Source organism: Rhinopithecus roxellana, chromosome 11 (assembly GCF_007565055.1).
Source record: "Rhinopithecus roxellana isolate Shanxi Qingling chromosome 11, ASM756505v1, whole genome shotgun sequence".
Lineage (NCBI taxonomy): Eukaryota > Metazoa > Chordata > Mammalia > Primates > Cercopithecidae > Rhinopithecus > Rhinopithecus roxellana.
In genome coordinates, this window is record NC_044559.1 from 117,892,464 (window position 1) to 117,905,289 (window position 12,826).

At 42.4% G+C, this 12,826-nt stretch overlaps 1 protein-coding gene and 1 long non-coding RNA gene across 2 annotated transcripts in view; one reads left to right on the forward strand and one right to left on the reverse strand.

The window, feature by feature from the left end:
* CACNB2 (calcium voltage-gated channel auxiliary subunit beta 2) overlaps nucleotides 1-12,826 on the forward strand; it is a 406,462-nt gene that overhangs the window by 154,689 nt on the left and 238,947 nt on the right. The gene's annotated exons all lie outside the window — the stretch shown is intronic.
* Nucleotides 7,047-12,585, reverse strand: LOC115900400. The gene is made up of 3 exons (XR_004060076.1): nucleotides 12,533-12,585; nucleotides 8,753-8,888; nucleotides 7,047-7,156 (listed from the first exon to the last, which is right to left on the reverse strand). It is a non-coding gene; the product is annotated as an uncharacterized LOC115900400 (long non-coding RNA).

Sequence of the window (12,826 nt, forward strand, 5' to 3'; positions counted from 1 at the left end):
TTGTGGATGCACCAATCAGCACTGTGTACCTAGCTAATCTGGTAGGGACTTGGAGAACTCTTATGTCTAGCGAGAGGATTGTAAATGCACCAATCAGCACTATGTGTCTAGCTCAGGGATTGTAAACACACCAATCAGTACTCTGTAAAATGGGCCAATCAGCAGGATGTGGGTGGGGGCAGATAAGGGACTAAAAGCAGGCTGCCCAAGCCAGCTGCAGCAAGCCGCTCAGGTCCCCTTCCCCACTGTGGAAGCTTTGTTCTTTCGCTCTTTACAATAAATCTTTCTGCTGTTTACTCTTTGGGTCCAAGCTGCCTTCATGAGCTGTAACACTCACCCTAACAGTCTGCAGTCAGTGAGATCAAGAACCCACCAATTCCAGACACATTATGACTTTGTCAGAGATCTGTCTCTTGTTGCTTTTGCCTCATTTGATATGCAAGTTTCACTGCAACATGTAGATTACTGGTCCTTTCCGACAATAACAGTTTCTAAAAATAACTGATTTTATATTTTTCTTTTTTATTCTCTGAATGTTTGCCACTGTCATCAGAAATAGCCCCCCTGTTGTTACTCTCCTCTGTTCCCTTTCTGGGTTACATTAGAAGGTTTACTGAACTTTTTTCAAACATCTCTGAAGATTTTAATTTTTTCAACTTTACTCACGATAGGAAATCATAGTGTGTCTGGTGATACAGATGTTATTTAGTTATGCTCACAGCCACGAAGGTTTTTCCAGACACTCATACATTCAGAGAGTATTTTCTTTTCCAGTAAATAAATAAGTGTGTATATATATATTTTATATATATATATGTATTTTTAATAGATTAACTCTATGTGTAGGTAAATCTGAAAGATCACACCAGGAGGCTTCAGTGAATATGAGTATTCACTAGCAAGCCATAAAGCATTAAAAAGTGTGTGCTTGTATACAGCCTGTTAGTACTGATTATGTTTAATATTCAAATGTGTACCTTTTAAAAATCAAAGTTGAAACTTACAGGGTACTTAGAAATTTAAAAGGGAACAAGTCATCAGTTCCTATATCAAAATTGGCCCATTTACCCTTCTTTCCTCTTTCTCATTTCTGATCCTGGAGACAAAATTATTTTCTCATACTCCAACACTGACAGCATTGCAGACAATGTACTATAGTGAGAAAGAATATGCAGTGGAGGCAGATTCTGAGTTTAAATCTTGATTCTGCCAGTAGTTGTTGACTTTGGACAAATTATTAACCACTAAGGTTTACGTCATTCATCTGTAAAATGAGGATAATACAACTTTTCATGTAGGAGTATTTTTTAAAACAATGTGTAGAAAGTACATATTGTAGTGCCAGCACATACAAGTAATTTGTTAAAATCGTTTTCTCCTTTTGTCTGCCCTTTCTTTTCCAATCCTACAGCTGTAACAGTAATTCAGGGATTTATTGTCTTGTATCTACTAGACACTATGGCAGCCTCCATACCAATCGCTAACTTCCCTTCTCCATTCCATTCCAAGCACTTCTACTATTCAATATGTTTCCTTTAACCCAGATTTTCATCAGTTTCCAAGCACATCAAAATCCTTTAAAAATTCCTCAGGTCAGGCACAATGGCTCATTTCTATAATCCCAGCATTTTGGGAGACCAAGGTAGAGGGATCACTTGAGCCCAGGAGTTTAAGACCAGCCTGGGCAACATAGCAAGACCCTGCCTCTGCAAAAACATTTAAAAGAATTTTTTAAAAATAGCCAGGTGTGGTGGCTGCATGCCTGTAGTTCCAGCTACTCAGGAGGCTGAGGAAGAAGGATCATTTGAGCCCAGAAGTTGGAGGCTGTAGTGAGCTATGATCATGACACTGCATTCTGGCCTGGATGACAGAGCGAGACTGTGTCTTAAAAAAAAAAAAAAGTTTCTCACCATCCACAGATAATTAAACGTTCCCAGGCTGACTGAATTCCTCCACGGAGAAGATAGGAAAGGGATTCAGAACCAACCTGATCCCAGGGCTGCTCCACTCCCTGCTCTCTACTTTCTTCCCCTTGGGTTTGAGCCCAGGTTTTTAGGTGAAATGAGCTTTCAGCTGGTGGAACATCTCTCTTCCATTTTGCTGTGATGACAACTCTAGTTCTTATGTTGACGGAGAGATTAAAGTGCATTGGGGTGCACTATCCTTCCACAAAAGTGCTTCACCCTGCAGCACAAACGTGCTTCCTCCCAGGACGGGCATCTAGCCCGGGTATTTCTGAGTATGAAGATCATGGAGTGAAGCCTGAAGAGTGTAGATAAAGAAGGGGGAGGAGAATCAAATAATGCCCCCCAAGTCACTAAGTCTCTTGCTGAATTCTTGCTTTTTCTATTTGAGTGAAAGTAAAAAGAGAGAACTCGAGCCAGTGCAGGAAAAATGTCATTTAAAACCTAACCTTGAGGCTGGGCGTGGTGGCTCACACCTGTAACCCCAGCTACTTGGGAGGCTGAGGCAGGAGAATCATCAGAACCCGGTGGGGTGGAGGTTGCAGTGAGCCGAGATTATGCCACTTCACTCTAGCCCGGGCGAAAGAGCGAAACTCTGTCTCAGAAAAAAACCTAACCTTGAGATCACTATATCCAGACTAAACAATAAGAGAATGTACAGTGTGACATTTCCAGGAGAAGATGTTCATCTATGTCATAGATCATTCTAAATGCCACAGGTGAGGCCTTGAGGGCCCAGGAATGGCAGTTGTGAATCTTTCCCTAAAATCAAGAGGTGATACAATGTGCAATGTGTTACCAACTCATAGCCAGTTCAAAGAGATCTGAGTCTATATCCAGTTTAGGGGATTTTGCTTCCACTACTCCAGCCTTAGTGCAGGCTGGCTGTGAGTTGCAGCCCTGGTGGACATTAGATGTCTTGGCCAGCAGGTCACCGGACCTTTCAGAGAAAACATGCCACATTCTTGTAGTTCAACTGCATTGTGAGGGGCAGATAGGGAATCCTTCATTTAAAGGTAAAAGGTAAAGCAGAGGTAGTAAGAATGGAGGGTTTCTTCCACTCTGCAAAAACTGATGTATGGGCTGTGTGGACACCCCTTTGAGGTCTTAGATGGAGACAAGCCCAGGGATGGCGCCTTTGGAGAAAAGGTTGGAGAGATTTGCACTATGAGAGGCTTCAAATCAAGTTACCAACTAAATATTACCCTTTTGCAAGAATTCATTAAAACTAGGAGGACCAGAAGTCACGTATAATGCCTATTGCCTATAGTTCTTAATAGTTCCCTTTCTTTCTCAGAAGGATTGGACAATACATGTCATGCTTACCCTGTCATAACAGAGTATGGGTGGATGATCATGGTGGGAAGGAGTAGAAAGAAGTAGGGCCTGAGAAGGTGTGAGCTTTCCCAAGGAAAAGCTCCACTGCGGTTACTCGGAAATTCAGTGGAGCAGGGGAGCAGGAACGTGGCTGCACCTCTGGCCTGCTCTGGCTTTAGGCATCAGTTTTGTGACTTTGGACAAAGTCTCTTTAAGGGTCACTTTCCCAGCCTGGGCAACATGGTGAAATCCCATCTCCACAAAAACTACAAAAATTAGCCAGGCATGGTGGCATATACCTTTATTCCCAGCTTCTCAGGAGGCTGAGATGGGAGGATCAATTGAGCTCGGGAGGTTGAGGCTGCAGTGAGCAGTGATTGCACCACTGCACTCCAGACTGAGTGACAGAGTGAGACCCTGTCTCCAAAAAAAAAAAAAAAAAATAACTTTCTTCACCTGCAAAATGGAGATCATTATAACTCACGTTGCTGATGGTTGTGAGAATGAATCATAAGAATGCAAAGAATATGTATATTGATGATAAGAGATGTCATGAGAAAGAATAGTTGGGATTATGCCTGACCATGCTACTTAAACTCACCTCTGATGCCAATCTAGATTTCTTAGTCTGGACTTCAAGAGCATCTATACTCGGTCTCAATCTACATTTCCAACCCTGTTCTCCACCACTTCCATAAGTAGAGCCTCTACCCAGTGAATGCATGTTGCTTTTTTTTTTTTTTGAAATAGAATTTTGCTCTTCTTGCCCAGGCTGGATTGCAGTGGCGCTATCTCAGCTTACTGAAACCTCCACTTCCCGGGTTCAAGTGATTCTCCTGTCTCAGCCTCCCGAGTAGCTGGGATTATAGGCGTGCATCACCATGCCTGATAATTTTTGTATTTTTAGTAGAGATGGGGTTTCACTATATTCGTCAGACTGATCTCAAACTCCTAACCTTAGGTGACCTGCCCACCTTGGCCTCCCAAGCTGCTGGGATTACAGGCGTGAGCCACCACGCCTGGCCATGTTTTGCATTCTTACCTCTGTATGTCTGTTGCCGTGCTTGGGTAACAAGTTGACTCCTACACTCCTGAAATTTCATTGTTGCTACTTCTTCTAAGCCAAGATCAAAAGTAAGTCTTATCAGCAAAAGTGATATGAAATAAAAGAAATCATTGGAAATACTCTCACCATGGATATAGATGTAGCCCTTGTCTAAAATACATTTGTGTTTATGTTACTAAACCTAACAGAACATATTACAGCAATGACAACGTATTTCAAAACTCCAGGTGTTTATTATGCCTTTTGGCAATTAACACCTTTAAAAATGCAATCTGACGGGTGTATCATGAGTTCAAGAATTCAAGACCAGCCTGGCCAAGGTAGTGAAATCCCATCTCTACTAAAAATACAAAAATTAGCCAGGCATGGTGGTGGACACCTGTAATCCCAGCTACTCGGGAGGCTGAGGTATGAGAATCGCTTGAACCCGGGAGGCAGAGGTTGCAGTGAGCTGAGATCGCGCCACTGCACTCCCGTCTGGGTGACAGAGCAAGACTCCATCTCCAAAAATAAAAATAAAAATAAAAAATAAAAAACGCAATCCAAATCAACAATGATGCAATGACTTCTGGGGAAAAAAGTAACAGAATATTCAGAGTACTCTGGGGGAAAAAAGAAAGATGGGATTTCATAAGGACTAGTGTCAGTCCTCAAGAAAATAAGTAAGAAAAGAACACAATTTAAACTTGCATGTTACTCAAAAGTGAAAGTGACATGGAAACTCTCCAGGTAGAGAGTAAACCCCCACTCCTTTCCAAAAAGGGGGCTCGTGATCGGAAGGAAGTGCAAACATAGCTGTGTTCCTGGGACCACAGAGGTTTGGTGTTTTTAATCCTGACACCATTTGCTGGTTCTGAACTCTTAAATTTATCATTGTTATTAACTTCCCAAGTTAAACCAGGGGAGTGATGTCAGCTGACTTTGCGCTCTCTGATAGCATGAAGGAAAGCCCCAACAGGTGAATGACATGGTTCTGGCATATTTTCTGCCTGGATAAACAAGCTCCACGGTGATGCCAGCACTTTGGGAGGCTGAGGTGGGAAGATTGCTTGAGGCCAGGAGTTTGAAACCAGCCTGGGCCACATAGCAAGACCCTGCTCTACAAAAAAAATACAAAAGTTAACGGGACATGGTGGCGCATGCCTGAAGTCCCAGCTGCTCAGGAGGCTAAGGTGGGAGGATCATTTGAGCCCCGGAGTTTGAGACTGTAGTGAGGTATGATTATGACACTGCATTCCAGCCTGGGTGACAGAGCGAGATCCTGTCACAAAAACAAACAAAACAAGCTGTTCAGGTAAATCCACTAAGCCTCTTTCTCTTTTTTGAGATGGAGTCTTGCTCTGTCACCCAGGCTGGAGTGCAGTGGCACAATCTCAGCTCTCTGCAACCTCCGCCTCCTGGGTTCCTATGATTCTCCTACCTCAGCCTCCCGAGTAGCTGGGATTACAGGCGTGTGCCACCACGCCCAGCTAATTTTTGTATTTTTAGTAGAGATGGGGTTTCACCATGTTGGCCAGGCTGGTCTTGAACTCCTGACTTCGTGATCCTCCCACCTTGGCCCCCCAAGGTGCTGGGATTACAGGCATGAACCACCACGCCCAGCCACCTCTTTCTAATACATAGGAAGGAGATGAATATGTCACACTTCCTGGAACCCTAGAAAATAACCCAAGTTATGCATTCTATAAAAGTAAACATAGCCTTAAGAAAGGCTGGGAGGAAAAATCTTACCAAGCAGAATGAAGAAATAGCATAGTAATTGATTTCTCAAAATTGCCCACATCAGGCCTCCCAACTCGATGCAAAGAAATCAAAATGCAGTCACTCACTGAGCAATCAAAGTTGTAAAACAGACTTTGAGATACTGTCCCAGTGATGCCCAGATCCTGAATGGCAGCAGTCGGGGGAGTTTGGTGGGGCGGGGCGGGGGGTGGTTTTTTGCTGTAGCAGTCTTCTAAGCCACTTGCAGTTCTGCGGCATAGCAGCGGCAGAGGCAATAGCACCTGTATTTAAATGTGAATGACATTATATGAAAAAGATACTTGCACACACATTTATAGCAGCACAATTCGCAACTGCAAAAATGTGGAATCAACCCAAATGCCCATCAATAAACGAGTGGATAGAGAAACTGTGGTATATGTATACAATGGAATACTACTCAGACATAAAAAGGAATGATTTAATGGCATTTGCAGCAACCTCCATGGGATTGGATACTATTATCCTAAGGGAAGTAACTCAGGGATGGGAAACCAAACATCGTATGTTCTCACTCCTAAGTGGGAGCTAAGCTATGAGGATGCAAAGGCCTAAGAATGACATAATGGACTTTGGAGACTCAGGGAGAAAGGGTGGGAAGGGGGTGAGGGATAAAAGACTACAAGTTGGGTTCAGTGCATACTGCTCAGGTGATGGATGCACCAAAATCTCACACATCACCACTAAAGAAACTTACTCATGTAACCAAACACCACCTGTTCTCTAAAACCTACGGAAATGACAAATAAAAATGTGAATGACAAGTGTACAGTAGACTTTTCTAGACTTGCAGGCATATTGCAGCTTTGTATAATCCGTGCTGAACAGAGATCGCTTCTGTCTTCATAAAGCTCTTTTATAGTTTCACACCTGTAAGCAGGTGTCCTTTAAACTCGGAAGCTTCACGGGGATCTCCTTAGACTCATTAGTCTCATGGTGGCACTCACAGTGGAGGATGTCCTTGTTGGCTACTGGTGTCACCTTTGGAGTTGAAGGAATCAAGAGTTTATTCTTGCTTTTGCTTTTCTCTCATGGCTGTGCGGGAGTGCTGGCAAAAAGATTAGGATGTGAGAAAGGTTTAAGAAAAAGGGAGAAGGCCAGGCATGGTGACTCATCCCTGTAATCCCAGCACTTTGGAAGGCCAAGGTGTGAGGATCACTTGAGTTCAGGAGTTCATGACCAGCCTGGCCAACATAGTAAGACCTCATGTCTGCAAATAATAATAATAAAAAATTAGCCAGGTATAGTGGTGCACACCTTTCTTCCCAGCTGCTCAGGAGGCTGAGGTAAAAGGATTGCTTGAGCCCAGGTGGTGAAGGCTGCAGTGGGCCATGATCATGCCACTGCAGTCCAGCCTGCATGACAGAGCAAGACCCCATCTCAAACCACAATAAAAAAAGGGAGGAAAACAGAAACACACCCCAAGGCCACGTGTCTCAGATGTCACTATCATTTCTCTTCATAAGAGCCGGTATTGAATTCTTAGAAGCTGTGCAACCTATACGAAGGCAACCCATGTGAAGGTTTTCATTTTCTGCTACTTTTTCAGTAATCCTGGAAAAAATACTGAGAGGCAACACCTGTTGAGGCAGGCTGTCCTTGGGGGTGCACGTCCAGCGCTGCCCTTGACTAGTTGTGGCACTAGTTACTTATCTTCATCAAGTCTGTTTTCCAGTCTGTTCAGTGGGGGGCCGTCAAGCCTGTCCTATCCTCCTCAGACAACGAATTGCAAGTAAAATGATGTCTGTGTAAGAGTTTTGACACTATACAACATTATTACAGTGTTCTTGTTTTATTTAAATGAGATTAAAATTCATTCAAGTTCTAGAAAAACCACCAGCGTTTTTATTTTTTATTATTGTTATTTGTTGAGACAGGGTCTTGCTCTGTCATCCAGGCTGGAGTGCAGTAGCACAATCACAGCTCACTGTAGCGTAAACTCCCAGGCTCAGTCGATCCTCCTACCTCACCCTCCTGAGTAGCTAGAACTACAGGCTTGCGCCACCACACCTTTGTAATGTTTTAATCTTTTGTAGAGACAGAGTTGCGTTATGTTGCCCAGGCTGGTCTCAAACTCCTGACTCAGCCTCCCAAAGTGCTGGGATTATAGGCATGAACCACTGCACCCGGTCTAATCAGTGTTTTCATATGGAGAATTGCAAGTCATGGTGGCAATGGACAAGTTTATTTCTCAGTACACAATGGGCAAGTATATTATCTCAAACGAGGAAGTGTACTATGCTTATACCACCTAAGAGTTGTGGAGCTTAAAAAAGGTATTCACATTTAATAAAGGTATTAAATACATTTTGTTTCAAATATTGCATTGAAAACATTGCTTGTTTCCCCAAATTTCCGGGTGAAGGATAAGCCGGTGCTCATTTTCACTCCATTTTTTTTTTTTTCCCGATGTAACCTAAACCTGTTAATATCTATATTCAGCAAAGCTGTCCTGGTTGCCTGGCAACCAGGCTTCGTGGGAAACACCAAGGCAAGGAACCACAGGCAGTGAACACAACCTTGGCTTTGCCTGCCGCTGCACAGACGATCATCCTCCCTGCATTCTGTATAAAGGTCTGTTTCCAAAACATAAGTAAATCTTGCGAGAATGTTAGCTCGATGCTAATAGGAGTTTAAAACTTACGGTTTGTGGGATAACATTTCAACATAATTAAATAAGCATGAAGAAATCTCTCTCTCTGCTCTTCCTTAATTAAAACCGGGGTGGTCATTTTCCTCGCAGGTCAGGCTGCACATTTCAATCCCACTTTTTATTTCCTCTGCGGAAAGATGTGTGCATTATTCTTAGAATAAGATGTCATGGAAATTGAAATGTCAACTTTGAGAAATACAAGTTTAGGACTCATTACTGCGAAACATATATTTTTGTATCTTATACAAGGAAGTAAAAGGAAGAATGAATGAAAATGACTTTTCTTATTCAGATTCTTCCATGTTTCCACCTTTATCTCATTCCCTTTCTTATATTCTCCCCTGTGGGAACTTCATCACTTTAAAAATTAAGAACAAGGAAAGCCTTCGGGTTACAGGAAATAAATGTCATCTACCTCATGGAGAGTAAATGTTATGAGACGGAGACAGAATTTGAAATTTAAAGCTTACATTATCTACTGTTTTAGTATGCCACTTGTTTCAGAAGGCTGCTTTTATTGGTTAAGTTCAATATTCAGAGGAAAAGTGAACTGAAGGACCCTGAAGCAGATCCTTTTTGAAATAAGATTGGAGAATAATATAAGATAAAGCATGTAACTGGGGCTGTTGAAGTGGAGATTTGGCTAAGTATGACAAAAATGAGAATACAGAGAAAATTAACTCAATAATATCTCAGCACAAATCCTCAAAATCTGCAATGAATGTATCTTTTGATTCCTAAGTCATGAAAGAAGGCATCTTTCATTATTACTTTGCCATCTAATAGCCATTTATATCTATTTCACATTCTACTTTCTTCTATCCTTATTCCATAGCTGGTGCGAGTTAGAGTTTTCAAGACAACCTGGAAGTCCAAATTTTAAGTAACATTTCCTAATTTATAAGTGTTGACTTTAGTACAAATTAACAGCCTCGCTCTGTAGGTCAAACAGAACCCATCTGGAAGCCACGTTATGCTCACGATTGACATTTGCGACCCCAGGTATAGGGGGAGAAGAAGGGGAACTGAGGAATTCTAAGGAATTCTCACATGTTAAGAGGCTGCATATAAAAATGATAAGCATTGGGAGACCAAGGTGGGAGGATCGCTTGAACCCAGGAACTGGAGGCTATAGTGAGCTATGGTTGTGCCACTGTACTCCAGCCTGTACAGCAGACTGAGACCCTGTCTCTAAAAAAAGGAAAAGTAAAGTGATGAGTTATCAGGGAGGTCAGACAAGAAACAGGGTCCTGCTTCACACTTTGCTAAGTAAGGGTGGAGAACATTTCAGGAGGAAGAGAAGAGACAGCCAGGGGACCAAAACAGAATTCAGTTAAACAGGCATTTAATTGCGATCTTGGGAGAGGAATTTCAAGAGGATGGTGGAAGTCAGGCACAGATGCAGTGAGTTATAAGGAGCGTGTGGGTGATGAAAGTAGAAACAAGCAAATATAGCCTACTTCTAGAAGGAGGAAGTATGGCCACAATCACTTGAGGAGAAGTGAGTTGAGGGAAGATGTAGGTATATTTGTAGACACAGAACAAATTTCTGGAGAAAGTAGAAGATAGGACAAATACAGAGGTCTAGGGTTTGAAAGAATTAAGAATTACAGGGTAGTGGAACACGTAGATAAATATGAAAAGGGTTTCCTGTGGTTAATGACAAAGATTTTGAGTAGATTCCATTTTGGTTCCCATCAGTCTTGTTGGAGTAGAAATGAGATCCTTGGAAAATGAAGATGGCAATGTGAGAGAGGCAGAAGAAGGAAAAAGAGTCTATTGTAAAATAATCATAAGCATTACAGTGGGGTCAGGGTGAAACTGGATAAAGTGTTATGTATGGACATTCTCCAGTAATTTGAAGTAACCCCAGAGAAAACGTCTGACATGCTTTTCAGGGTTAGTAGCTAGGAGCCAAAGATAGTTAAGGAGTGAGGACTTCTGGGTTGCCAAAGAGGGAGCTGTTGAAGTTCTAGACCTTAGGAAGTCGGCCAGGGAGAAAAGCAGGTGATTCCAGGAGGTTAATGGACTGAAGATACTGCAGAGGGTTAGAGAGCATAGGAAAAGCTAAGTGTAGGTTTGTTTTAAAAGAAGTAGCAGATAGGGTGAAAATATAAAAGGTTGTGATCTGAGAAAAGTGTCTACATTTGAGGTCCTTGGGTTAAAAGAATATGCGGCAAAGGCAAGAGGCGGTAAGGATGATGCCTGTCAGTTCCCGGTTAGGAAGTGAAAGTTCCTCTTGAAGAGGAAAGCCAAGGTTCAAGGGTAAAGACAGGATTTTGTATTTCACATCCTAATGGTGGCAGAGAAAATGGTAGAGGAAAAAAAAAAATGAGCCAGGTGAAATCGTGTTTGAAAAACCAGAGGAATACCTCAAAGGTTGGTAAATAAATACTATACTTTCAGGGCCAGTCTCAGTGGCTTCTGCTTGTAATCCCAGCACTTTGAGAGGCTGAGGCAGGTGGATCATGAGGTCAGAAGTTCGAGACCAGCCTAGTCAACATAGTAAAACCCTGTCTCTACTAAAAATACAAACATTAGCCGGGCTTGGTGGCACACGCCTGTAGTCCCAGCTACTTGGGAGGCTGTAGCAGGAGAATCGCTTGAACCTGGAAGGCAGAGGTTGTGGTGAGCCGAGATTGTGCCACTGCACTCCAGCCTGGGCAACAAAACAAGACTCTGTCTCAAAAAATAAATAAATAAATAAATGTGACACTTTTTCCTTCATGGCAGTTATTATATGTAACAATTGTTTGTTTTTTAATCCCCGCTTCCCTACTAAATTGAAGGCAGATTATATTTCATCTATTTTGTTCATACCAAGTTCCCAGCACAGTGATGGCTGATATAGTAGACATGTCCAATAAATATTTGTTGTGTGAATTAAAAGACAGAACCAAGGATGGGAAAGTGAACATATCATTTGATGCCACAGACTTAAAAAGATGTGAGGTCACTGAATAAAATAAATGGGAAATGTTCTGGCAGTGGAACAAAGGAGCTTATCTCTTGATAAAAATAGAAAAACATAAAAATGTTCAAATCAATGATAATGAAAGAAATATAATTAATTCAAACATTTGCTTACCCTGCAGAAGGCAAGAAAGAAGAAGGTGCTTTGATTTTTCTGCCAGTAGCATGTGTGTATTACACTGCTTCAGTCAGAGAAAACAAAAAGTAGGATTAACTTAAGTCTAAAATAATATACACCAACTTTTTTATTTTTTTGAGACAGCGTCTTGCTCTGTCACCCCGGGCTGGAGTACAGTGATGTGATCTTGGCTCACTGCAACCTCCACCAATCAGGTTCAAGCGATTCTCCTGTCTCAGCCTCCTGAGCAGCTGCAATTACAGGCACCTGCCACCATGCCAGGCTAAGTTTCGTGTTTTTGGTAGAGACCGGGTTGGCCAGGCTGGTCTTGAACTCCTGAGATTACAGGCGTGAGCCACCACGCCCAGCCTACATCAACATTTTCTTTTTAAAAACGTTCATGTTCAGGGGTACATGTGCAGGTTTGCTGTATAGGGAAGGATTGCTACCACAGGGATTAGATATACAGATTATGTCATTACCCAGGTAATAAGCATTTTATCCTATAGGCAACTTTTCCATTCTCGCTCTCCTCCCGCCCTCCACTCTCCGGTGGGCCCTGGTATCTGTGTTCCCATCTTAGTGTCCTACACCAAAATTTTCTATTCCTCACATTTCTTGAAAGATCATTGTAAAGTGGCAAGTATGTTTTAAAATTGTAATGCTGTAAAAGCACTCACCGTTATTTCTTGGGTTACCACTCAGCTTCCCCACAAGGTCACTTTCATGAGAGCTGGCTCTTGGGGTCAGAATGAATTGCACGTTGGATACGCACCAGCCTGCCAAAAACAACCCCAAGTGTGCCAAGTATGGGAGCCAGCAACGTTACGGAAGGCATACGGTATGCCTGACACCTTTGGCTCTTGGCAAAATGAGCCAAGGGTATGACTCGACAACTTTTTTGGGTGAACAAGTTGTCCCTTTGGTATCAAATGTCATCAGCTCACTAATGTGTATTTGCTGATGTCAGCCAG